This window comes from Plecotus auritus (genome assembly GCF_963455305.1).
Source record: "Plecotus auritus genome assembly, chromosome: 4".
Classification (NCBI taxonomy): domain Eukaryota; kingdom Metazoa; phylum Chordata; class Mammalia; order Chiroptera; family Vespertilionidae; genus Plecotus; species Plecotus auritus.
The window spans coordinates 95,396,583-95,423,279 of record NC_137775.1 but is presented as its reverse complement, the minus strand read 5'-3'; the positions used below and the strand labels follow the sequence as shown (position 1 = coordinate 95,423,279).

Here is a 26,697-nt window from a genome sequence, read left to right as displayed (position 1 = left end):
ATTTTCTAACTGCCCCCATGAAATTTTAATACCACAGATATACAGTATATCTGTTTATGTACTGTATCTGCAATTTATACATGAAAAAAATATTGCCCCCTTTCAGAATGCATGCTCTACACCAAAGTCCTTAAACATTTTTTGATTCATAAACCCCTTAGAGAATCTGATTAAAGCTATGAATCCTTCCCTAACCACCCTCCTCCACCAGTACATATGTACACAATTTTATACATAATCAGGGCATTCATAGGAACCTCTGGAGCCCATCCATGGACCCAAGGCTGAGCGTCCTGCTCTGCACGCTTTCCTGGGGGTGACTGCAATATATTCTCATACCTCTAACTACCATCTGAGGATTCTTGAATCCCAATTCATAATCTGAGCACTGACCTCCAAGTTTCAGGTTCAGATGCTTAGGCTGCTAGAAATATCTTAGATGTCCCACAGATACTTTAAACTCAATTATCCAATTCTGAACTCATCATCGTCCACTCAAACCTGCTTCTAGATCCCAACTCATTTATGCCACCAGCTTCCCAGGTAGACATTTGGATTCCTCTGATTCCTTTATCCTGGTCTCACAGCCATTCAATACACAAGTCTTGCCTACTGTACCTCTTTCATGTTTCTCAAAGCATCCCTCCCTTTCACCCCCTGCCCTAGCTCAGACCTTATCTCCCATCTGAGACTTCCACTCAAAGTCTCTGCCTCTTCTCTTGCCCTTCTCTATCCAATCCATTCTTCAAACAGCTGCCCAAGTAAGCTTATGAGAATGCAAAATCTGTCAGGTTTTGCTTAAAATTCTTCAACGACCAACTTCCCCCCACTGGGGTAGGGGGAGACAGACAAATGGCTTTCACGATAAGGCCCTAGATTATTATTAGAGTCTCCAAATCACTTGCTCCTCAAGTCTCATTCTCAGGCCATTCCCACTCCCCACTGGATGCTCAACTAGCATCAACTTATTAGATCACTTGGCACATTGTGCAGCTTCATGCTCCTGCCAGGTCCTCTGCCTGAAACATCTGTGTCTTTTCTCCCCTCTGTACCTTGTGAATTAATTGCTCTCAAACTTCACAGAAGAAGAGAGGTGTGGAAGGGAGGAGAATAACAAGAATTGTCTTTAGCCCTTGTGCCCTTCTGGTGCGGGACAACCCTGTCCTTTTGGCCACAGCTCTACAGCTCCCAGAGCATGCCGACCAATCAGATTCTATTTCCAGGAATTTGGGATTAGGACTCAGGGTTCTAGCTGGTTGGTTGGCATTTCTTGAATTGGAAAGTAATACAAATCTGAAATGAAGGCAGCCATGGCTGGCCACATATTTCTCACTAAAGAAGAGAAAAGTCAGTCTGCAGGCAGGAGCAGTGGTGAGACACAGAAGACTGTCCAGCTCTGGGAGGAAAACCAAAATAACCCTAGCTCGTGACCACTCCCTGGTCCCTTTTCTGGTCTGCAGTGAGGCCTAACCACATTCCTTTCTTGGTTCCATCAGCTATCCTTGTATCCTGATTGTGACACCCCAGTCAGTCTGAGTGGTTTCTTCTCCTTGCAATATAAGAGGCTTGATTATGTCAGCATTAGTAGAGAACTGACATCCAGTATGGAACCCAAATCGCCTTCGTTTGTTTCATGGCCAGTACCACTCACTCATCATGCCTGTTTGAATGTTACTTTCTGTGTAAATGGAAGGGCAATCATATTAAAAGTCATAAATGTACCTGATTTAAATAAACTAGCCAAGCTTCAATGCTCCAAAAAACATAAAACAGAATTGGAAACAAATGAATTTTTGCTGTGGGCTTTAAGGCTTATGAATTAAATCAGCTATTAATCAGAATTGGAAAAACACTGGCTTCTTTCCCATAGTTGCTACTAGAGAATTATTATACAGAATCAATAGAACCCACTAACCTACAAGACTTTCTGGTACTTTAACTCCCTAGTTTTCTGCAGAACTTATTACTAATTACTATAGGTCTAAGAGAATACACACACAAGGGACAAAAGGCATAAATTATTTACAGGGTTTATCGTCTCCAATGGACATCCCATCAGATTCAACCTTGTAAGTGTCACAGAACCAGTTATTTTAAAATCAGATTGTATTTTATAGGAAATAAAAAAGATGCTATAGCAGTACAATAAATTCACACTAACAGCAGATCTGCATTTCATTGCAACAAATGTCTGTACTCTATTAAGCAAGTACTGAAATCTGCTCTTACTGTGCCACAGAGTCAAGGGTTTCCCTCTCAATGTTGTGCAGACTTGCAGGTATCTGAGGTTAAGGACCTAGTGTGGGACATATTTTAAATACCCTCCTCCCTGCCCGAGTTTCCATATGGGAAATTAGACTGTTGGATCTGACAGGACTTGCTCTAATTTAAAAGGACCTTGCTCCTGGCATTTATTTTCTCATCTAAAACATTTTTTCTTCTCTGCTGTGATCCATTTTGTCTCTGCAACAGAATCATGTTTATCATCCAGGACTTATCGCATTGCTCTTGCTGACTGAGTGGTCAGCAAAAAACAAAAAAACAAAAACACACACACACAAAAAAAAAACACACACACACAAGCTGATGAGTCTGGGATATGAGTACTTGGCAGCCTCCTCACTGCTTTAATGGCTCTCAACAGTATTAGTTCACTGAAAGGCGATCCAGTCCGCCTGGGACAATTTACCATTCCATGTATTGTGCACCCATGAGACCTTTTATTTTGTTAGAGTTTAACTTTGGTTTTCTGTTCAAAAGACAGAGAAATTTAAACTGTGAAAGGGTTCCAATAATCAGGCAGCAATTAATAAAAACAGCCCAGTTGCTTGTGATGGATGCCAGGACCGGGGAGACTGTGGGCCCTCCTTCCCAGGATCTCTCCCAGCACAACAGACAGGCTCACTCTGCCCAGAGGTGCTTGTGAAACACAGACCTGTGCAGAAGCACGGAGTGAGATGGATGACTTTTCAAGGTCACTGCCATCGCCATGATTCATTAATGTTGGACAGGCTGCAGCTCTGCGCTGTGTGTTTTTCTAAAGCAATAGACTCTACTGTCCACCTTCTGTAAATAATAAATCTCTCAGCTTCCCAATCTTTCTGTAATCTGCACACCAGCACACTGAAAATAATGTAAACAAGGTTAGCTCACAAAATGTGGCATGCATCCACAGTGAATCCAGTAAGTATGATGTAGTTGATGTCCTTTCCTGTCTCCAAACTATTACACAGTATCTAAGCTGTGCTTACAATGGGAAAAATTAATAGAAATTTCAAATTCTTATACCTTTTATAGCCTCATGTTTATTTATAATTTTTATAAACTGAAGGGGAGATTTATTCAAAGAAAACAAACGGCAATTTTATCCACAGACTAACAACAACAAATCATGACAACTCAATGTAAAAGAAGTAGGTTCCCTTAGATGTCCACCCCATTCTACTCCACCCCCATCTCCTAGGCCATCAGTCACAAGTGTCTCTGGGCCTGGAGTGATGAAATTTTAACCATATCTTCAGCTCATTCACAATCCAAAATCTATAAAGTGATTAAAATTTAAATATATCCAAAATCCCCGGGAAATTCTATCTTTGTTAAAAACTGCCAGTTTATTCTCTTCCCACGTGGAATCAGACTCATTATTAAAAGACTCCAAACCTAACTACAGTATGATGAGCTACACTAATTTGTCACTTTCTCAGGCGATTTCTGCAATGGTGAGCTGGGGTTTAGTGGCTTGGTGTGGACTGACATAACCCATTTTCTAAAAAATCACACATAGTGCAATAGCAGTGAAAAGAAAATCCTACTTCATCAATCTACAGATCCTTAAAAAAAAGAAGAAGAACATTTTAAAGTATGAGGCTGAACAGGTTAAAGCTCCTTTTATTCATATTTTCAGGAAAAACAAATTTATCATTTTTTCTGTTTATCTTCCCTTTTTGGCAGGTACATTCTTGGCATCTCAACATTGAGCCCATGGCCTACCCGTCTGGTGCTGGTAAGTCTTAGAAGGGCTGTTCTGACTCCCTGGCTTTTATTTTCTTTTTAAAATTATATTTAATTAGCCGAAACCGGTTTGGCTCAGTGGATAGAGCGTCGGCCTGCGGACTGAAGGGTCCCAGGTTCGATTCCGGTCAAGGGCATGTACCTTGGTTGCGGGCACATCCCCAGTGGGAGGTGTGCAGGAGGCAGCTGATCGATGTTTCTCTCTCATCGATGTTTCTAGCTCTCTATCCCTCTCCCTTCCTCTCTGTAAAATATCAATAAAAAAAAATTATATTTAATTATGTTGGCATACAATATTAGTTTCAGATGTACAACATAGTGATTAGATATGACAATGTGATCACTCTGATAGATAAGTCTAATCAGACTCCCTTGCTTTCCCTCTACCCTCCACTCAGATACATGAGCCTCTCTGCAGTCTTCCTTCCAACCATTTATTTCCCCAAATCTGACATGATTTCTACCACTTTGTACCTGTGATGCATCCAAATGCTTTCCCCTCTACCAAAAGCATCTCACACTTGGCATAAAACAAGTCCATCAAAGGTCTTTCAGATCCTTTGAAAACCCTAAGCTGGACTTCCTCCCCCACTTCTCTGTCCATGTTTTTCTCCAACACCCCCTCTAGGTTTCTGTGAGGCCTGCATGTGTGTGTGTGCATTACTTTATCTCTTGGGAAGGGGTAGAATTAGATCCTTCTATGAGCTTTTTTTGCAGCTTTAGGGCCAGTGGCTGTGAGGTAATCAGCATCAATAATTTAGGAGCTAGCATTTGACAAGGACCATGGTGTTGGTCCTTGCTGGCCACTTTCCTCAGAAGGCTACACAGCCTCAAGAGATCAAGGGTGAAATGTATCATTTTGCTGTTTCCAGAGATTCCCTGGACATCACTGAAAACTAAAGTCCTGGTGCACGACATTTGTGCACTGGGGTGGGGGTGGGGTCCCCTCAGCCCAGCCTGCATCCTCTCACAGTGCAGGACCCCTCCGGGAATGTCTGTGTGCCGGCTTAGGCCCGCACCCCCACAGGGAGTGGGCCTAAGCAGGAAGGTGGACATTCCCCGAGGAATCCTTAGTGCTGCCACGGAGGCTGGAGAGGCTCCCACCACTGCTGCTGGGCTCACCAGCTGTGAGACCGGCTTCTGGCTGAGTGGTGCTCCCCCTGTGGGAGTTCACTGACCACCAGGGGACAGCTTCTGCGTTGAGTGTCTGCCTCCGGGTGGTCAGTGGGTGTCATAGCGACTGGTTGTCCTGCCATTCAATCAATTTGCATATTAGCCTTTTATTATATAGGATAATCTAGAATTCAGAAAAATTTCTGATTAAGCTTTGGACTTTGCTTAGTAGGTTTTAAGTTCACTGAATATAGGAATCATGATTAAGTCGTATTTATACTTCCTAACCATTACTAAAAAAAAACCAAACAATTTGTGTTGCAGGAAATATTGTGATACTTTCCTTTTTAATGAGACCACAAGATATGAACTTTAGGAAAGCATTCTGCTATATTTAGCATTGGGAGGTACACACAAACTTGTTAATATTAGTTTAACATTCAGGTTTAAATCAAAAGTGGAATAGGAATATATAGATATCAAGGTAAGTGACATTTAACTCTGCTTTGAGGCCAAGCAGCTTTGTGAAAAAGCTTTATAGATATCAACAGCCAAACTGAATAAGGGTAAGAGGGAATAGCATAGAAAAGGTATATTCTATAAACTTCAGACCTAGATTTATAGATACTTAGAAATGCCTATATTATAAGTATTGTTATTTAAAAATCTAATCCTATATAATAAAGAGGTAACATGCAAATTGACTGTCACTCCCTCACAAGATGGCTGCCTACAACCAGGCTGGCAGGGGGGTTAGTGAGGGACAACCAAACAACTGAACAGCAGGCTGTGTGAGGTGACCAGGTCAGCAGTGGGGGGGACAGTTGGGGGCGATTAGTCTGGCAGAGGGGGCAATGAGGGGTGAGTAGGCTGGTGGGTAGGGGGCTGTTGAGGGTGACCAGGCCGGCTGGGGGGGAAGTTAGGGGCGACCAGGCCAGCAGGGAGGGGGCAGTTGGGGGCAACCTTTCCTGCAGCGGGGGCAGTTAGGGGTGACCAGGCTGGCAGGGGGGCAGTTAGGGGCGATAAGGCCGTCACACAGAGGCAGTGAGGGTCAACCAGGCCGGCAGGGGGGGCAGTTAGGGGTGACCAGGCAGGCAGGCAGGTGAGCGATTAGGAGTCAGCCGTCCAGGATTGTGAGGGATGTCTGACTGCTGGTTGAGGCCTGGTCCCTGGGATCGGGCCTAAACCGGCAGTCAGACATCCCCCGAGGGTCCCGGATTGGAGAGGGTGCAGGCTGGGCTGAGGGGGGACCCCCCCCCCCCCCGTGCATGAATTTCATACACTGGGCCTCTAGTAAATTATATTTTAAAATCTAATAAATTATTTTGACTTATTGAATCCTAATAAAAGAGTTGTGTCCCTGAGAGTTCTCATTTTTAGCAAAATTATCAGAATGAACTAATTAATGAAATGTTTTAAAACAAATTGTTTTAAAGAGATTATTTGTTATGTGTATATATAGCTACACCCTCCAAAACACACACACACACACACACACGACCTACAGAGAGAACTAACCCTACATAGAAATCAACATGAAATCAATACCTTTTATGTGGCTTTGAAAGCACTGATAGACCTATGGATACACCTACTGTGTCTTAGAAAAGTGTCATTGGCTTTTCCCCTGATGGTAGTAACAAGGAAAGGGACTTAGAGTTAGCAGCAACCTCTTAGTGATCTTTGGAAAACACGGTTAAAAAAACCCAGGCCGTCAGTCTCCAGGAGAGCTGAGATGTGATAGTCTCACTCTAGAAATCTGAGGGGAAAGAGGCTTACATAGAAAGACGTTTCTATGCTCTTGTCTTTAAGGCCGGACCACAGACTGAATAATGTCTCAATATTCTTCCCAACTGTGGAATTCTAAGTTCCTTGATAAAACCAGCACTGAAGGAGCAGTCAGGAGGGGAGAGGTGCCAGGACTAGATGAGTAGCAGGAAAGTTAGTGGAAGAAATGCTGTTGTTGAGTTGTCCACCGAGCTCTTTCTCAAAATGCCAAGCACAGACAATCACTCTATATATATAAAAGCCTAAGCAACTGTTACATCGGAATGACTGGAATGATGGGTCGACCAGTCGCTATGATGCGCACTGACCACCAGGGGGCAGACGCTCAAAGCAGGAGCTGCCCTCTGGTGGTCAGTGTGCTCCCACAGCAGAATCACCACTCAGCCAAAAGCCAGTCTCATGGCTGGCGAACACAGCTGCAGCAGCGGGAGCCTCTCTTGACTCCACGGCAACACTACAGAGTGGCGACAGTAGGCACAGCAGGCCAGGATGAGCATGAGCAGCGCAGTGCCCAGCTCCAGTTCTGGCTCCTCCCTGGCTGCCTGCCACTTGACCCACTGCTACATCCCCTGAGGGGTCCAAGATTGCGAGAAGGTACAGGCTGGGCTGAGGGACACCCCCCTCCAGTGCACGAATTTCGTGCACCCTGCCTCTTGTATAATAATAAAATATAAATTTGGTTAAAATCATGTTCAATAGGAACTGTGAAAAGGCTTATTCGAACAGAGCTGAGTTACCTATCCTGCTTTTTATTAGCATCGAATATTTACTGAGAAATCATAAGATGCAAACTATTGTGTCTGGTATTGGCATTAAAAAGTTTTAGTGTAGTCTGTGCCCTGAAAGTGCTTACAATTTTCTAGACAAGTTCTAAGCTAATCACTGTGACCAATAACTAGAGAGGATGGGAGTAAGCAAGCACCTGAAATCAGAGAGCCAAGGCTTGGCACATCGTCTTCCAGATTGTTGTCTAACACTGCTAACCACAGCATGAAGGGTTACCAGATATTTGAACTCTAACTACAATATCAAACCTTTTCTTGCTCAGAAGGAATTTAACCATTAGAATTATTGAACAGATTTCTTCAAGAAGACAGGATCTGTGGGAAAGGGCAAGTTGGAGTTGACAAATTCAACCTTGCTTGAGTTGCTAGGATAGACACACAAAAACAAACAATAAGCAGTTCCAGTAAATAAAAGTAGTATGTTTCAAACATCAGTTTATTAGTAAAAATATGAATCTGGACTTAGCTGAAATTCTCCCAAAGCAATTAACCTTGAGCCAACCAGAAAAACTGTATAGGGGTAACTATGACAGGAGAATAAAGCCAAGTCTGCAATCATGTAGGTGTCATTCAGTACAACCAGAAAACATACCCACAATTTAGGGGCAGAAAACTAACTCCATATTATCCTTTGATGCTTAATGAGCATGGGAGGCCACAAAGGAAAGTTCCTTAAAAAAAAAGTAAGATGGACAGGAGTCAAGATGGCAGATGGCAGATGGCAATGAGAGAGAGTGAGTAAGGGAGAGAAAGGGGAGTGTGTGGACGTATGTGGTGTGTGTGTGTGTGTGTGTGTGTGTGTGTGTGTGTGTGTGTGTAAGGGGCAGTTAGATACTGCAGGAGTCTCGGAGGCCAGAAGACTGGGCTTTCCTAGACAGGCAGCCCCTACTACCACTGCAAGCACGCCTGAGACAGCTGGTTCTGGAAAAGAAACCACGCCATCTTGAAGGGAGAGCTGCTGTGACTAGGAGTTCAGCCTCTCCACCACCCAGACTGGCCTCAGATACCATACCGGACCCTACAGCCACTCCGGCCAAAGACCTGCTACCTCAGCTGCAAACCCATGGACACTGGGACTTCAGCCTCCCCACCCACAAGCTCCTGTAAGTTCCAGAATGTGCGACCCTCCCGCTGACCTGTCACTGTGGCCACAGGCCCCATGCATCCCAGTGCCTGGGCACTCCAGTGACTCAGGTGTGCAATCCTCCCACCAATCCACCTCTTTGGTCAGGGGCCCTGTGTGTCCCAGTGCTTGGGCTCTCCAGTGACTCTTGGGGTGCATGACCCTCCCACCAAGCCCTCCGCTTCAGCCACAGGTTGAAGCGACTCAGTGCCTGAATCCTTCTGTGATAGCAAAAATGGGGAGACAAAGTAACAACCCCCAAAGGAAAGAAAAGGCAGAGTCGCCAGAAAAGGAATTAAATGAAACAGATGCATGTAATATGTCAGAAAAAGAATTCAAAGTAAGGGTCATACAGTTCCTAAACCATCTGGATGAGAAAATCAAAAACATATGTAAGAATCAAGAGGAAATCAAGAGTGATATAGCTACAATAAAAAAACACAATGGAAGGTTTCAACAGTAGAAGAGAAGAAGCGAAGGACAAAATTAGTGAGTTAGAAGACAGGGCAGACAATCACACCCAATCTGAACAGCAACTGAAGAAAAAAATTAGAAAGAAGGAGGAGAGCCTAAGGGAGCTTTAGGACAACATGAAACAAAGTAACATACATATAATAGGGGTCCCAGAAGGACAAGAAGAAGAACAAGGATTAGAAAACATATTTGAAGAAAAAAATGACAGAACACTTCCCTGACTTGGGGAAGATAAAAGTAACACAAGCACGGGGAGTCCCAAACAAGATGAACCTCAAAAGACCCACACCAACCCACGTCATAATTACAATAGCAAATTTTAACAACAAAGAGAGAATCTTAAAGGCTGCAAGACAGACAGAGAGTTAACTTCAAAGGATCTCCCATTATATTATCAAATGATTTTTCAATAGAAACACATTAGGCCAGAAGGGAATGGAATGAAGGACACAAAGTGATGCAAAGAAAGGGACTGAATCCAAGAATACTCTATCCAGCAAGGCTATCATTCAAAATTGAAGGGGAGATCAGGAGCTTCGCAGGCAAAAAAAAGGCGAAGGGAGTTTATCACTACCAAGCCAGCAATGCAAGAAATGCTAAAGAGACTGTTGTAAAAGAAGAAATAGAAAAGGAAGAAGGAACACAGGCAGAAAGAATAAAAATGGCTACAAACAAATACCTATCAGTAATAAACTTAAACGTAAATGGACTAAATGCTCCAATCAAAAGACACAGAGTAGCTAAATGGATAAGCAACCATGAGTCATATATATGCTGTCTACAAGACACCCACTTTAGAACAAAGGACTCACACAGATTGAAAGTGAAGGGATAGAAAAATATTTTTCAGGCAAATGGAAATGAAAAAAAAAAAAAAGCTGGGGTAGCAATACTTATGTCTGTCAAAATACACATCAAAGTGAAGTCCATAACAGGAGATAAGGAAGGCCACTTCATAATACTAAAGGAATCAATACAATAAGAGAATATAACTGGTAAACATATATGCACCCAATGTAGGAGCACCCAAAGACATAAAAAAATTTCTGGAAGATATCAAGGGAGAGATCAACAGCAGTAAAATCATAGTAGGGGGACTTTTTTTTTAAAAATATATTTTATTGATATTTTACAGAGAGGAAGGAAGAGGGATAGAGAGCTAGAAACATCGATGAGAAAGAAACATCAATCAGCTGCCTCCTGCACACCTCCCACTGGGGATGTGCCCGCAACTAATGTACATGCCCTTGACCGGAATCAAACCCGGGACCCTTAAGTCCGCAGGCTGATGCTCTATCCACTGAGCCAAACCGGTTTCGGCATAGTAGAGGACTTTAATACTCCATTGACACCACTCAATAAATCCTGTGGACAAAAGATCAGCAGAGAAACTGCAATCCTAAACAAATCCCTAGATCAGATGGACTTAATCGACATCTTCAGAACAGTTCACCCCAAAGCTACAGAATATACATTCTTCTCAAGTGCACATGGGACATTTTCAAAGATAAGCCACATATTGGGACACAGGCAGTCTCTTCAAAATGAGGAATATTGAAATCATATTAAGCATCTTCTCAGATCACAATGGCATATTAGAAATAAACTACAATAAAAATAAAAAAATTCAAACACTGGGAGGCTAAATAGCATGTTATTAAAAAACTAGAGACCCGGTGCACGAAATTCGTGCACGGGGTGGGGGGTGTCCCTCAGCCCAGCCTGCACCCTCTCCAATCTGGGATCCCTCTCACAATCCAGGAATGCTGACTCCCAAGTGCTCACCTGCCTGCCTTCCTGATTGCCCCTAACCGCTTCTGCCTGCCAGCCTGATCACCCCCTAACCACTCCCTTGCCAGCCTGATTGATGCCTAACTTCTCCCCTGACAGCCTGTTTGCCCCTAACTGCCCTCCCTTGCAGGCCTGGTCCCTCCCAACTGCCCTCCCCTGCTGGCCTGATCACCCACAACTGCCCTCCTTTGCAGGCCTAGTTCCTCCCAACTGCCCTCCCCTGCTGGCCATCTTGTGGTGGCCATCTTGTGTCCACATGGGGGCAGGATCTTTGACCACATGGGGGCAGCCATCTTGTGTGTTGGAGTGATGGTCAATCTGTATATTACTCTTTTATTAGATAGGATAGAGGCCTGGTGCACGGGTGGGGGCCAGCTGGTTTGCCCTGAAGGGTGTCCCGGATCAGGGTGGGGGTTCCCTTGGGGTATGGAGTGGCCTGGGCGAGGGGCCTGTGGTGGTTTGCAGGCCGGCCATGCCCCCTGGCAACCCAAGCGGAGGCCCTGGTATCTGGGGTTTATTTATCTTCTACAATTGAAACTTTGTAGCCTGGAGCGGAGCCAAGCCTTCTGCTTGCTCTGTGGCAGTAGCCATTTCTCTTGGGATTTATGTATCTTCTATAATTGAAACTTTGTAGCCTTAAGCGGAGGCCTGGGCCAGCCAGGGTGTGCGGAAAGCTTGGTTTCCTCCATTGCCAGGGAAACCCAAGCCTCCCTCCTGCTCTCTGTGGCGGTAGCCATCTTGGTTGGGTTTATTTGCATATTTGCTCCTGATTGGCTGTGGGCGTGGCTTGTGGGTGTAGCGGAGTGAGGGTTAATTTGCATATTACTCTTTTATTAGATAGGATGATTGGGTTACCAAAGAGATCAAAGAAGAAATAAAAAACATCCTGGACACAAATGATAATGAAAACACAACAATCCAAAATCTATGGGACACAGTGAAAGCAGTCCTGAGAGGGAAGTCATAGCATTACAAGGCCTACCTCAAAAAAGAAAAAAAGAAAAACTGGTAATAAATTATCTAACTCTACAACTTAAAGAATTAGAAAGAGAGCAACAAGAAAAGCCCAGAGTGAGGAGAAAGAAGGAAATTAAAATAAAGATCAGAGAGGAAATATGACATAGAGACTAAAAAAAATAATACAAAAGATCAATAGAAGCAAGAGCTGGATCTTTAAAAAGATAAACAAGATTGATGAACCTCTAGCCAGGTTCACCAAGAAGCAAAGAGAGAGCACCCTAATAAACAAAATCAAATGTAAGAGGCGAAATAACATCAGACCCCAGGAAATACAAAAGGTTGTAAAAAAAAAATGCTATGAACAACTCTATTCCAACAAATTGGTCAACCTAGAAGAAATGGATATATTCCTAGAAAAATATGACCTTCCAAAATTCAACCAGGAAGAATCCAAAAATCTGAATATGCCAATAACTATGGAGGAAATTGAAGCAGTAACGAAAAAACTTCCAGCAAACAAAAGCCCTGGGCCAGAGCGCTTCACAGTAGTTTTACCAAACATTCAAAGAAGAACTAAAACCTATCCTCCTCAGATTATTTTAAAAAATTCAAGAGGAAGGAATACTTACAAGCTCTTTCTATGAAGCCAGCATTACCCTAATCCCAAGACCAGATAAATACAGTACAAAGAAAGGGAATTACAGGCCAGTATCTCTGATGGACATAGATGCTAAAATCCTCAACAAAATTCTAGCAAATCAAATTCAGCATTATATTAGAAAGATCATACACCATGACCAAGTGGGATTTATTCCGGGGATGCAAGGATGGTACAATATCCACAAATCCATAAACGTGATAGATTACATAAACAAATTGAGAAATAAAAAATCACATAATCATATCAACTGATACAGAAAAAGCATTTGCAAAATGCAACACACTTTCTTGATAAAAACTCTCAGCAAAGTGGGAATAGAGGGATCATATCTCAACATAATAAAAGTCTTATATGACAAACCTACAGCCGACATCATACAAAATGGGCAAACACTAAAACCATTTTCCCTAACAGGAACAAGACAGGGATGCCCATTCTCAACCCTCCTGTTCGTCACAATACTGGAAGTCCTAGCTATAGCGATCAGACAAGAAGAAGAAATAAAAGGCATCCAAATTGAAAAAGAAGAAGTAAAACTGTCATTATTTGCAGATGACATATTGTATATAAAAACCCTAAAGACTCCATTAAAAGAACTACTAGATTTAATAAATGAATTCTGCAATATAGTAGGATGCAAAATTAACACTCTGAAATCTATGGCTTTTTATATACACCAATAATGAATGCACAGAAAGAGAAACAAACAAAAAATCCCATTTACCATCACACCAAAAAATTGAAGATACCTAGGAATAAACTTAACTAAGGACGTAAAAGACCTGTACTCGGAAAACTATATGACATTGAAAAAGAGGTAGAGGAAGACATAAACAAATGGAAGCATATACCATGTTCGTGGATTGGTAGAATTAACATCATTAAAATGTCCATACTACCCAAAGCAATCTATAGATTTAATGCAATCCCCATTAAGATACCAGTGGCATATTTCACAGACCTAGAACAAACTCTCCAAAAATTCATATGGAATAAAAAAAGTCCCAGAATAGCCACAGCAATCCTGAGAAAGAACAACAAAGTCGGAAGGATCACAATACCAGATATCAAGCTATACTACAAAGCCACTGTTCACAAAACTGCCTGGAACTGGCACAAGAACAGACATATACACCAATGGAACAGAACAGAGAACCCAGAAATCAACCCAAGCCATTATGCTCAATTAATATCTGACAAAAGAGGCAAGAGAATACAATGGAGTCAAGACAGTCTCTTCAATAAATGGTGTTGGGAAAATTGGACAGATACATGCCAAAAAATAAAACTAGACTTATCAACTTACACCATACACAAAAATAAACTCAAAATGGATAAAGGATTTAAATGTAAGATGGGAAACCATAAAAAATCTTAGAAGAATCCATAGGCAGAAAAATATCAGACATATGTCATAGCAGTATCTTTACCAATACAGCTCTTAGGGCAATGGAAACTAAGGAGAAAATAAACAAATGGGACTACATCAAAATAAAGAGCTCCTTCACAGCAAAAGAAACCATTAACAAAACGAGAGCCCACTGCATGGGAGAACATATTTGCTAATGTTGTATCTGTTAAGGGCCTAATCTCCAAAATTTATAGGGAACTCATACATCTTAACAAAAGGAAGATAAACATCCCAATCAAAAAATGGGCAAAGGACCTAAATAGACACTTCAAAAGTGGACATACAGAAGGCCAAGAGACATATGAAAACATGCTCAAAGTCACTAATCATCCAAGAGATGCAAATCAAAACGACAATGAGATACCATCTCACACCTGTCAGAATAGCTATCATCAACAAATCAACGAACGAAAAGTGTTGGTGAGGATGGGGAGAAAAAGGAGCCCTCCTTCACTACTGGTGGGAATGCAGACTGGTGCAGCCATTGTGGAAAACAGTATGAAGTTCCCTCAAAAAATTAAAAATGGAACTCCCATTTGAGCCAATAATCCCAGTTTTAAGAATATATCCCAAGAAATCAGAAACACCAATCAGAAGGATATATGCACCCTTATGTTCATAGCAGCACACTTTATAATAGCTAAGATCTGGAAATAGCCTAAGTGCCCATCAGCAGGTGAGTGGATTAAAAAATTGTGGTGCATCTACACAATGGAAGACTACGCTGCTGTAAAGAAGAACTCTTACCATTTGCAATAGCATAAATGCACCTGGAGAGCATTATGCTAAGTGAAATAAGCCAGTTGGAAAAAGATAAATATCACATGATCTCACTCATTTGTGGAATATAATGAACAACATAAACTGATGAACAAAAATAGATCCAGAAACAGAGACGCATTGAATAGACCATCATACTGCAGAGGGAAGGCGGGGGAGAGATTAACCAAAGAACTTGTATGCATGCAATGGACACAGACACTAGGGGGTTGAGGGCATGTGCTGGGGGATGGGGTGGCTGGGGAGAGGTCAATGGTAGAAAAAGGAGACATATGTAATACTATATGTAATACTATAAAGAATAAAGAATTTTTAAAAAGATGTAATACAAAGTAAATAAAATTCAGGGAGAGCAACACATGTGAAGTAAAGCTTAGACAGGATGACTCCAGCAGAAAGACTTTAGAAGTTAAGTACTAGTACATACAGTTTGGCTAAGAGCTGACTAAATAGGGACCTGTCTCTATAAATAATGTTGAAGGGAATTCCAAGGATGAAGAAATTTTTGGTAATATTTGTTAATGTGCAATGAAACAGGGGATTGAGGAGAAATAGGAATGAAAATAAGGGAAGGAAAATTTATCCTCAATGCCAGAACTTCCCCACAATCTATGTAATATAAACACCATCTTCAGAGATAATAAAATACACACATATCAAGTGATTAAGGTATATATACAGATAGACACATAAGTTAAACAGACTGAAGGCTGTAACAAAATGATTCTAAATGCAGAAACCAGAGCTGTGTTAACTCTCTGATAAAAGGAAAATCATTATGCAAATTGTTAGCCACTAAGAAACCTCCTATGTACATCACCCTGCAATGTACATCAAATTTTATTGCAATTGTGTACAAAGAAAATTGAAGACAAGCTGATGTATTCTGATATCATTCATTTTACCTAGTCTATGCACCCTGGGTACCCAATAGCTTTGTATGCTTATTACCTCGTAGTTGTCTTTCTTGGAGTGCTTATAATAATAAAAAGCTATCCAGCATCCTGAATGGACTGGATAATTAGAATTACAATGACTTTCATATGAATATACAGTATCATAATTTCTTTTAAGTGCATTGTCCTACTCAGTGACTACACCCCTCCCACTCTCCCTGTACTAAAGGCTGCTCTCCAAGGCAGAGATTAAGTTTCTTGAGCAAAGTTGGGCTTACCTAAACCAATTTCTTCAGTTGATGGATGAGATCTCTAATATTTCATCAGGTTCACTTATCTGAACCTACTATATTTCTTTTATAACCATCTTATTCTGTTCAGAAGGTACATAAATTTTTTGTTTAACTTATAACAAGTCTACTGTGACATGCAGATAAATGAAAAGTAAACATTTTACATAATGATTTCTTACTCCTTTGTTGAAGATGCATTTCAGTATGTAACTATATACTGCTGCCTAACACATTCTTCTCAGAAGAAACCGTGTCAGGCACTGCAAAACTACTCTGGGGCTAGGACTAGTGTTTCCATGGGAAACAATTACCCAGAAACAGAATGAAATCATCCTCTCTGTTTATCAATAAAGAGACACATTATTACAGCACCTTTTTTTTTTTAATATATTTTATTGATATTTTACAGAGAGGAAGGGAGAGGGATAGAGAGCTAGAAACATCGATGAGAGAGAAGCATCGATCAGCTGCCTCCTGCACACCCCCCACTGGGGATGTGCCCGCAACCAAGGTACATGCCCTTGACCGGAATCGAACCCGGGACCCTTCAGTCCGCAGGCCGACGCTCTATCCACTGAGCAAAACCGGTTTCGGCTACAGCACCTTTTAAGAATATCAGAAACCAATGATAGTAATACAACTATTATAACTGAGGCCAAAGCAATCTATTGTCTAAAGATAGGAGCAATGTTAATCTCTATTTTGGTTATTTCAATTTGCTGTGTATTTTTTTTCCCCCTCTTCATTCTGGAATGTAAAACTCTTTTTAATTAAAGTATAATTGACATACAATATTATATTAGTTTCAGGTGTACAAATAGTGATTCAACTTTTATATACCTTAAGAAGTGATCACCACAAGAAATCTAGTAACCATCTGTCAGCATGCAAAGTTATTGAGATACTATTGACTGTATTCCCTATGCTGTACTTAATATCCCTGTGTCTTACTTATAAGTTTGTACCTCTTAATCCTTCACCTTTTGGTCCAAGCCTAGCACCATCCAATCCTCTGGCAATTATCAGATTGTTTTCTGTATCTATTAGTCTATTGGTTTTGTTTTTTCAGTTTTTTAGATTCAAATATTAGTGAAATAATACAGTGTTAGTCTTTCTTTGACTTATTTCACTTAGCATAATACCCTCTAGTTCAGGGGTCCTGAAACTTTTTAAACAGGGGGCCAGTTCACTGTCCCTCAGACCGTTGGAGGGCCGGACTATAGTTTTAAAAAAAAACTATGAACAAATTCCTATGCGCACTGCGGGCCCGGGACGAGTCGGCTGCTAAGCAGGACAGGCAGCGGCAGCCGGTGGGCCGGATAAATGTCCTCAGCGGGCCGCATGTGGCCCGCGGGCCATAGTTTGAGGACCCCGGCTCTAGTTCCATCTCTGTTGTTGCAAATGGCAAAATTTCATTCTTTTTTATGGCTGAGTAATATTCAATTATATATATACTAGAGACCCCTCAGGGGATGTCCGACTGCTGATTTGGGCCCATTCCCAGGGATCGGGCCTAAACCAGCAGTCAGACATCCCTCACACAATCTGGGACTGCTGGCTCCCAACCATGCCTGCCTGCCTGCCTGATTGCCCCGGTGAATGAAATTTGTGCACTGGGGGGTGGGGGTGGGGTGGGGGGGTGTCCCTCAGCCAAGCCTGCACCCTCTCCAATCTGGGACCCCTCGGGGGATGTCCAACTGCCGGTTTAGGCCCAATCCCTGTGGAACTGGCAGTCGAACATCCCTCTCACAATCCGGGACTGATGGCTCCCAATAGCTCGCCTGCCTGCCAGCCTGATCACCCCCTAACCACTCCCCTGCCAGCTTCAAAGACACCTAACTGCTCCCCTGCCAGCCTGATTGCCCCCAACTGCCCTCCCCTGCTGGCCTGGTCATCCCCAACTGCCCTCCCCTGCAGGCCCCGTCACCCCCCAACTGCCCTCCCTTGCCGGCCTGGTCACCCCTAAATTCCCTCCCCTGCAGGCCTGGTCACCTCCAACTGCCCTCCCCTGCAGGCCCAGTCACCCCCCAACTGTCCTCCCGTGCTGGCCCGGTCACCCCTAACTGCCCTCCCCTGCTGGCCTGATCACCCACAACTACCCTCCCTGCCAGCCATCTGTGGCAGCCATCTTTGACCACATGGGGGTGGCCATCTTGTGCAAGGGTGTGAAGGTCAATTTGCATATTAGCCTTTTATTATATAGGAGTAGAGGCCCAGTGCATGAAATTCATGCACTGGGGGGTGGTGTCCCTCAGCCCAGCCTGCACCCTCTCCAATCTGGGACCCCTGGAGGGATGTCTGACTGCTGATTTGGGCCCATTCCCAGGGATCGGGCCTAAACCAGCAGTCGGACATCCCTCTCACAATCTGGGACTGCTGGCTCCCAACCGTTCGCCTGCCTGCCTGCCTGATTGCCCCTAACCATTTCTGCCTGCCAGCCTGATCACCCCCTAACCACTCCCCTACCAGCATGATCGACGCCTAACTGCTCCCCTGCTGGCCCGATTGCCCACAACTACCCTCCCCTGCCAGCCCGATCGCCCCCAACTGCCCATCCCTGCTGGCCCAGTCACGCCTAACTGCCCTCCATGCTGGCCTGGTTGCCCCTAACTGCCCTCCCCTGCTGGCCTTATTACCCACAACTACCCTCCCCTGCCAGCCATCTTGTGGTGGCCATCTTGAGACCACATGGGGCAGCCATATTGTGTGAGGGTGTGATGGTCAATTTGCATATTACCTCTTTTTTATATAGGACTAGAGACCCGGTGCATGAAAATTCATGCACTGGAGCGGGGTCCCTCAGCCTGGCCTGCCACCTCTCACAGTCCGGGAGCCCTCAGGGGCAGGAGGTGATCTGGCAATCAGGGGAAGGTCAGTTGGTTAGACCATCACACCTCTGTTGCTGCCACTGCCGGCGGCGCAAGCCTTGGCTGGCCCTGGTTACCTGAGCCTCGGACGGCCCTGGGCGGTTGGGCAGTTGCCATCCGAGGCTTGCCCTGGGCGGCTGGGCAGTTGCCATCCGAGGCTTGCCTGCGTCTCGGGCCAGCCCTGGGCAGCTGGGTAGCCAACATCCGAGGCTTCCCTGCACCTCGGGCCAGCCATGTGTGGCTGGGGGGCTGAGGGAACTGGGGGACTTCGGAGGCAGGCACGCAGAGTGGCCGGACCCGTCTGAGGGCGGGCCTGGCTGTGCCGCGCACTTGCCGCCCTTGTGGGGCTGAGGGGACTGGGCGCCGCCATCTTATGGCTGTGGGCACAGCCATCTTTGAGGGCATGGCAGTCAATTAGCATATTCCCTCCTATTGGCTGTGGGTGCCGCCATGAGGGCATGATGGTCAATTAGCATATTCCCTCTTTATTAGATAGGAATGTGTATACAGGCAGTCCTTGGGTTATGTCAGACTCAACGTATGTCATTTCATGGTTACGTCGCCATCTCCCATTTATTTATATAAATAAAAAGAAAGTTCCGTCATTTCAACGTATGTACATATGTGCTTTATGTTTTTTATTATTTATTTACCACAAGTAAAGGTTAGGAATTGTTATCTTTCTTTTAATTTTTTTTTTTACTGTTTCACTTCATTACTGCTGTGTATGTGCTCTACGTGAGTGACGTAGGTGCTTATGTAGGTGGGTTCCGACTTACGGCAAAAATCACGTTACTTTGCACCATAGTAACGGATCTCCAACATAACCCGAGGACCTACTGTGTATGTATGTATGTGTATATGTGTGTGGGTGTATGTGTGTGTGTGTGTATATATATATATATACACACACACACATCTAATCTATCTATCTATCTATCTATATTGTTTTTATCCATTCATCTACCGATAAACACCCAGGTTGCTTCAATGTCACAGCTATTATAAATAATGCTGCAACCACCATAGGATGCATGTACCTTTTTGATTTAGTATTTTCATTTTCTTTGGATAAATGCCCAGAAGTGGAATTGCTAGGTGCTTTGTTATAGCCTTTGTTTATTTGCTTTAAAAATCCTCACCAGAAGATATTTTTCCATTGCTTTTTATAGAGTGGAAAAGAGGGAGAGGGGAGAGTTGAAGGGGGGAGAAGAGAAATAGAAAGAGAGAGAGAGAGAGAGATATCAATATGAGAGAGACATTGATATGAGAGAGACATCAATTGGCTGCCTCCTACAGGGCCAGGGAATGAACCTGCAATCCTGCACTGCACGGACTAACACACTAACCACTAAGCACACTGGCCAGGACATAGCTTTTGTTTTAAATGCTAATTTGTCTGATAAAAGTATTGCTGCCCCAGCTTGTTTGTTTGTTTGCTTCCATTTTCATTAAATATCTTTTTCCATCCCTTTACTTTCAGTCTGTGTGTCTTTCAATCTGAATTGAGTCCCTTGTAGGCAGCGTATTTAAGAGTTCTGTTGCCCTAACCAGTTTGGCTCAATGGATAGAGCATCGGCCTGCAGAATGAAAGGTCCCAGGTTTGATTCCAGTCAAGGGCATGTACCTGGGTTGCGAGCACATCCCCAGTAGGAGGTGTGCAGGAGGCAGCTGATCGATGTTTCTCTCTCATCGATGTTTCTAACTATCAATCCCTCTCCTTTCCTCTCTGTAAAAAAAATGAATAAAATATATTTAAAAAAAAGAAATTGTATTAAAAAAAAGTTTTGTGGGTTATCTTAATCCATTAATCCACCACCTTTTGTCTTTTGAATAGAGCACTTAGTCCATTTACATTTAAAGTGATAGGTATGTATTTATTGCCATTTTAATTGTTTTCATACTAGCTTTACTCTGTTTACCTTTACTAGTGAGATTTGTTTTCTTTCATATATTTTCTTATTTCTAATTTTGGCCTTTTCTTTTTCACTTAAAGAATTCCCCTTAACATTTCTTGTAATGCCAGTTTAGTGGTGATGAATTCCTTTAGCTTTGGCTTGTCTGGAAAACTCTCTTATCTCTCCTTCAATCCTGAATGAGCCCTGGCGAGGTAGGTCAGTTGGTTAGAGCATCGTCCCAATATGCCAAAATTGTAGGTTCGATTCCTGGTCAGGGCATATATAAGAATCAACCAATGAATACATAAATAAGTGGAATAACAAATCAAAATTTCTCTCTTTCTTCCTTCTTCCCTGTCTCTAAAATCAATAAAAAAAATTTTTAAAATTCTGAGTAATAATCTAGCCACTCAATTTACTATATATTGATTGCATTATTAGATTCAGAAAAATTAAGAGCACACACGTGTGTGTGTGTGCGCGCGCGCGCAAACACACACACACACACACACACACACACTCCTACTGGATTTAGCCAGAACAATCTCTCACTCACTTTCATAATTCTGGACTCTGCTGGGAATTTCCAATAACAATATTTGAGAAAGTTAATTAGTAAATTGTTCTCCCTCTTTTTATAATCATGTTTACCTAAAACATTATTTTTTTATATAGTACATTTTTTCATTCTAATAGAATTTTACTAATTTTTTAAATCTATGAAATATTTTATGGTGGTGTAAGGAAGGAATATAGTAAGTTCTTTCTAAAATAGAAATATTTAGATTCCTTCTTGGAAAAGATCTAAAGATTTTTAGATCTTTTTCTAGCAACATAGCTGACTATATGTGTAAAGAAATTCCTCTTCATGAAGAAGTCAGAGGCAAAAACAAATAAACAAACATAAAAAATGAATTTGGAGGAAACAGAAAATCTTAAGTAACTAAGAACAAAACTGAGCTCTTGATGTTAAAAACAGGAGAGCAGAAATTGTAAAAATCAAAATAAAAGCCAGAAAATTAAAATGTGGCAATATCCCAGAATGTATAGCTTAAAGACATACACAAACAAAAAACCCCAAAAGCAACAACAACAACAACAAAAGTAAATAGTAGAGAAAAGATTTTTAAAAAATTGGAAGATCAGTCCAGGAAGGAAAATATTCAAATAACAGAAGTTTCAGAAAGAGACATCTAAGAAAATGGATAGGAGAAAATTCACAAAATTGAAGGATGTGTGTTTTCATATTTAAAGGGCTGAGAATGATGATAACACTGGGACCAGCCTAGCTACATGATTATGAAATTTGGCACATAACAGACAGAGAACAGCTTACAAACGTCCAGAGAGAGAAAAACAAAACAAAATAAAACAAAAAATAAAAACACATCATATACAAAAGATCAGTTTCAGATATTTTGTATCAGAACAGTTTGAGATTTCTCAATTGAAGGCAGAAAGCAATAGGAAACTGTCTTTGAATTTCTGAAGGAAAAGAATTTCCAAACTAGAATTCTGTCTGTAGCCAAACTGTCAAACAAGTGTGAGAGTAGAATAAAGATATTTTCAGACATCCAAGGTCTCAAAGTTTATTTCCCATGAATCTTTCAGAAAACTACTGAAGGGTATTCTCTAAAAAATGAGGGTTTATCCTAAATCATTAAGTACAAGAAATAAAAGAGCCAACAAAGAAGAGAATCAAAGGGAATCTCCAGGGTGATGGTGAAGAGCGATGACCACTTGTGCACCAGGCATAGAGGGCAACCAATCTGAACAATTGAAGTAATGTAACTAAAAAACAACAACACAGGACTATTTTGGCTCTCATCAACATACCCTTGGCCACTGTACTCTTTGTAATCTGACAAAACTTCTGGAGGATTTGCTCTACTAAAAAATATCACAATAAAATATCACCTCATATCATCAAAAGACAAGGGATAGCAAGTATTAGTGAGGGTGTGGAAAAAGGGGAGCCCTGGTGCAATGTTGGTAGAACTGTGGAACTATAAACTGTATAGCCAGCTACTATAACAAACAGTATGGAGGACCCTCAAAAATTAAAAATAGAACTACCATATGATCCAGCAATTCTACTTCTGAGAATATACCCAGAGGACACCCAAAACAATAATTCTAAAAGATATCTGCACCCCCATGTTCATAGCAGCATGATTTACAATAGCCAAGAAATAGAAAAAACCTAAGTGTCCATAGACGGAATTGACAAAAATTGTTGAGCTATACATTCACAATGAAATATTATTCAGCCATAAAAAACACACAACTCAGACTCCAATGGTCAAACAGAGCAAAAAAAATGCATTTTTTAAAGTAGTTTTAAAAAGTCACCAAGAAGCGAATAATAACAACACAATAACAAGCAGCATCAATAAACTCTAGGAATAGGAAAGAATTTAATTTTCAGAGTTGTTCCATTATAATATTCAGAATGTGCAGTTTTCAAGAAAAAATTATAAGACATGCAAAAAAATAAGGTAATATGGTCCATTCACAGTAGAAAAAAATTTATAGAAACTGTCCAAGAGGAAGGCCAAACATTGGACTTATAAAAGAAAGAATTTAAAAATTGTAGGCTCTAGCCCTAGCTGTTTTGGCTCAGTGGATAGAGAGCTGGCCTGCGGACTGAAGGGTCCCGGGTTCAATTCCGGTCAAGGGCACATGCCTGGGTTGTGGGCTCAATCCCCAGTGGGGGGCGTGTAGGAGGCAGCCGATCAGTGATTCTCTCTCATCATTGATGTTTCCATCTCTCTCTCCCTCTCCCTTCCTCTCTGAAATTAATAAAAATATATTTTTAAAAATTGTAGGCTCTAATTAATGTGGTCCTTGGAAGTCTATAGTTTAAAATGCTTATACTATTAGAAAATAGAAAAGACTGAAAATTACTAAATAAGACATTCAATCAATTTGTTGTTATTGTTGTTAAAATTGTTAGAAAACAAAAGCAGTAGAAAGAGAAAGAAGAGCCTGGCCAGTGTGGCTCAGTAGCTGAGTGTCAACTTATGAACCAAGAGGTCATGGATCAATTTGCAGGTTGCAGGCTCGATCCCCAGTAGGGGGAGTGCAGGAGGCAGCTGATCAATGATTCTCTCTCATTGATATTTCTATCTCTCTCTACCTCTCCTTTCCTCTCTAAACACAATAAAAATATATTTAAAAAAAAAAAAGAAAATAAAAAGAAGAAATAATAAGGATAAGACCAGAAAATACTGAAATAGAAAACAGTGATAAAGAGAAAAACAAAGCTGGCTCTTTGAAAAGATTAACTGACAAAATTCCAACAAGATGGACGAAGACTAACAGAGAAAAGGGACAAATAAATAATATTAGGCATGAGAAAGATAATATAATCACAGATGCATAAGAGATTAAAGCCCTCGCTGGGTAGCTTAGCTTGTTAAGAGCATCGTGCAATAAGCCAAGGTTGCGGATTTGATCCTCGGTCAGGGCACATTCAAGAAGCAACCAATGAATGCATAAATAAGTGGAATAACAAATCAATGTTTCTCTCTCTCTCCTTCTTCCATCTCTAAAAATCAATAAAAAAAGAAATATGAATAACTTTAAGCCAATAAATATGAAAACCTATTTGAAATGGACAAATTTATTTTTTTAATATAATTTATTTATTTATTTTTTTAGAGGTAGTGACATTTTATTCTCTCAATGCCGAGCTAAAAATTCCACACATCTGGCGTTAGGGCTACCAGGGGGAAAGCACAGAAGCACCATTGTACACTCCTCGTGTTGGTATCTCAAGTTGCCCGTAACTTCATTTGGCATTGGCAGCTGGCAGTCGCCTCTGGGTCACCACTGAGAGCAGCAGGTATTGGTGCTATTCATCGTGTGGGACTGGAGGACCTTCATCGTCTTTCAAAAATGAAGCAGCTTTCCTTCCATTCTTCTGAACGTGATCTTCATTCATTTTCTCCAAAGCTTCTATCTCAGCCAAGAAATCAGCTTCATTGTCTGCTGAGATGTTTAAACCTGACACAGCACTGAAGAGCTCTCGTTCATTAAGGGCTTCCTTCACTCCGCCTTTCTGGAAAAACTGTGAGACATTCCTACAGTCATGGAACAAGAACTCCAGGCCGTGAGGATGGGTCGGTTCTACAGACTGACTGACATCGATCAACCAAACCTTCCCAGCATGCCACAGCATGTTATATTCACTGAGGTCGGCATGCATGAGTGTGCATTCATTATATAACTGCTGCATCAAGTGAGGGTTTGATAGTAGGCTTCTGTCATTTCTTCACTACTGAGCTTTTCTTCTTTCAATTTAGGGGCTGGAACTTGATCATGGCCAATGAAAGACATGACTAAAATGTGTTTCTTGAGCAGCACAACTGCTGGGCAAGGAATTCCAGCTTTCTGCATTCTGGTGAGGTTGTGCCTTTCCTTTTCTGCCCACATTCGGATGATCTTACGTGGATTTAGTTTACTGAAGCGATCTTTAAACCTGAAATCGTCTTTAATATATTTGTCAGGGTTCTTAAACTCATTAAGGGTTGTTTTAAATACCTTGATGGCACATTCTGTAGGTATAAATTTACTATATTCCTTTTCATCTTCCATGCTCCCTCCATAGGCATAAAAGACAACAGATTCCTTCCCTGTGCTGATGCAGCCAGTTATGGTCTCCAACATTCCCGAGTTGACCATTTTATACATAAGTAAGCGTGTTTTAGGATCAACTGCTTTTTCTGCAGTAAAGTGTTCATTTTTCTCATGGAAGTGGGCACTTCGATGTTCTTCTGAGTAGGCATGTTGTTTTAAAGCATTGAAAACATAGTTTGATAGTTTTAAATCCATTCCAATTCCATCTCCTACCTGAAACCCAGGTGCAAAATGTTCCATTCTTTCTCCCACATACTACTTCATCATGTTTGGTGGTGATGTCTTTTCCTTTTCCAATAAAACCCTTTTTGGGAGTAGGAACTGGTTTTGCTGGTCTATGGGGATCATCGCGAATATCCTGCCAGTCAACCACATCTTCAGAGCTATCACTGTCTTCATAGGGATGCACTTTTCGATAATTTTCAAAGGATATGGAAACTTTGCTATCGCCATTGAATTTTTTTCTTCACGCCTAAGCTGTGCATCATATTCTCTGTCAAATTCCATCTGTAGCATCTGAGCCAGCATTAGGTCACTGGAAGTATCAGTGTTTTCTTCAAAAGAAATGGTCCTTCAGCAACAGCAACTTTAGGAAAAGCAGCAGCTTCTTCTTCTAATTGCAACTCTTTAGCCAACTGCTCAACTCATGACATCAGCCAAAGAACAGGATATTGTCTTTTGAGGAGTAGTCCATGGACACTTGTTGGGTCCCCAGGCCGCTGCCGGCCCAGATTCTGGCAATGACACTCCGACCAGATCCATGCGGGGAAGAAGCCTGCCGCGAGCACAGGAGCAATGGCGGGGCCGGGAAGCAGCCTCCTCAGAGACTGGAGGCGGGGCCAGGGCCAGGGCCGAAGTTGTGGTGACAGATCTATAATTTCTTTATTGATTAAGGTATTACATATGTGTCCTTATTCCCCAATTACCCCTCACCTCCCATTCATGCCACAGACAACAGGGGGGTGGGGGCATGAATGACAAATTTATTTTAAAAATATGAAATACTAAAAAGGACTTAACAAGAAACCGAAAACCAGAGTGGCCATACAAACATTAAAATCTATATATATAAAAGGCTAATATGCTAAGTGTCTGACCGTCCAGGTAATGACATCACATAGTAACGCCCAGCTTCCTCTCCCTAGTGACTAACCTCCTTGCAGTTTCTTCAGCCCAGGAACACGACTTGCTTTATAGCCAGGTGG

The 26,697-nt window shown here is 42.0% G+C and overlaps 1 protein-coding gene and 1 pseudogene across 10 annotated transcripts in view; both read right to left on the bottom strand.

Moving 5' to 3' along the window:
* Positions 1–26,697, bottom strand: part of BTBD9 (BTB domain containing 9) — a 511,095-nt gene that overhangs the window by 191,922 nt on the left and 292,476 nt on the right. The window lies entirely within an intron of this gene.
* Positions 24,625–26,254, bottom strand: LOC308246908 (serine/threonine-protein kinase RIO3-like; annotated as a pseudogene). Its single transcript has one exon. The product of its transcript is annotated as a serine/threonine-protein kinase RIO3-like (transcript).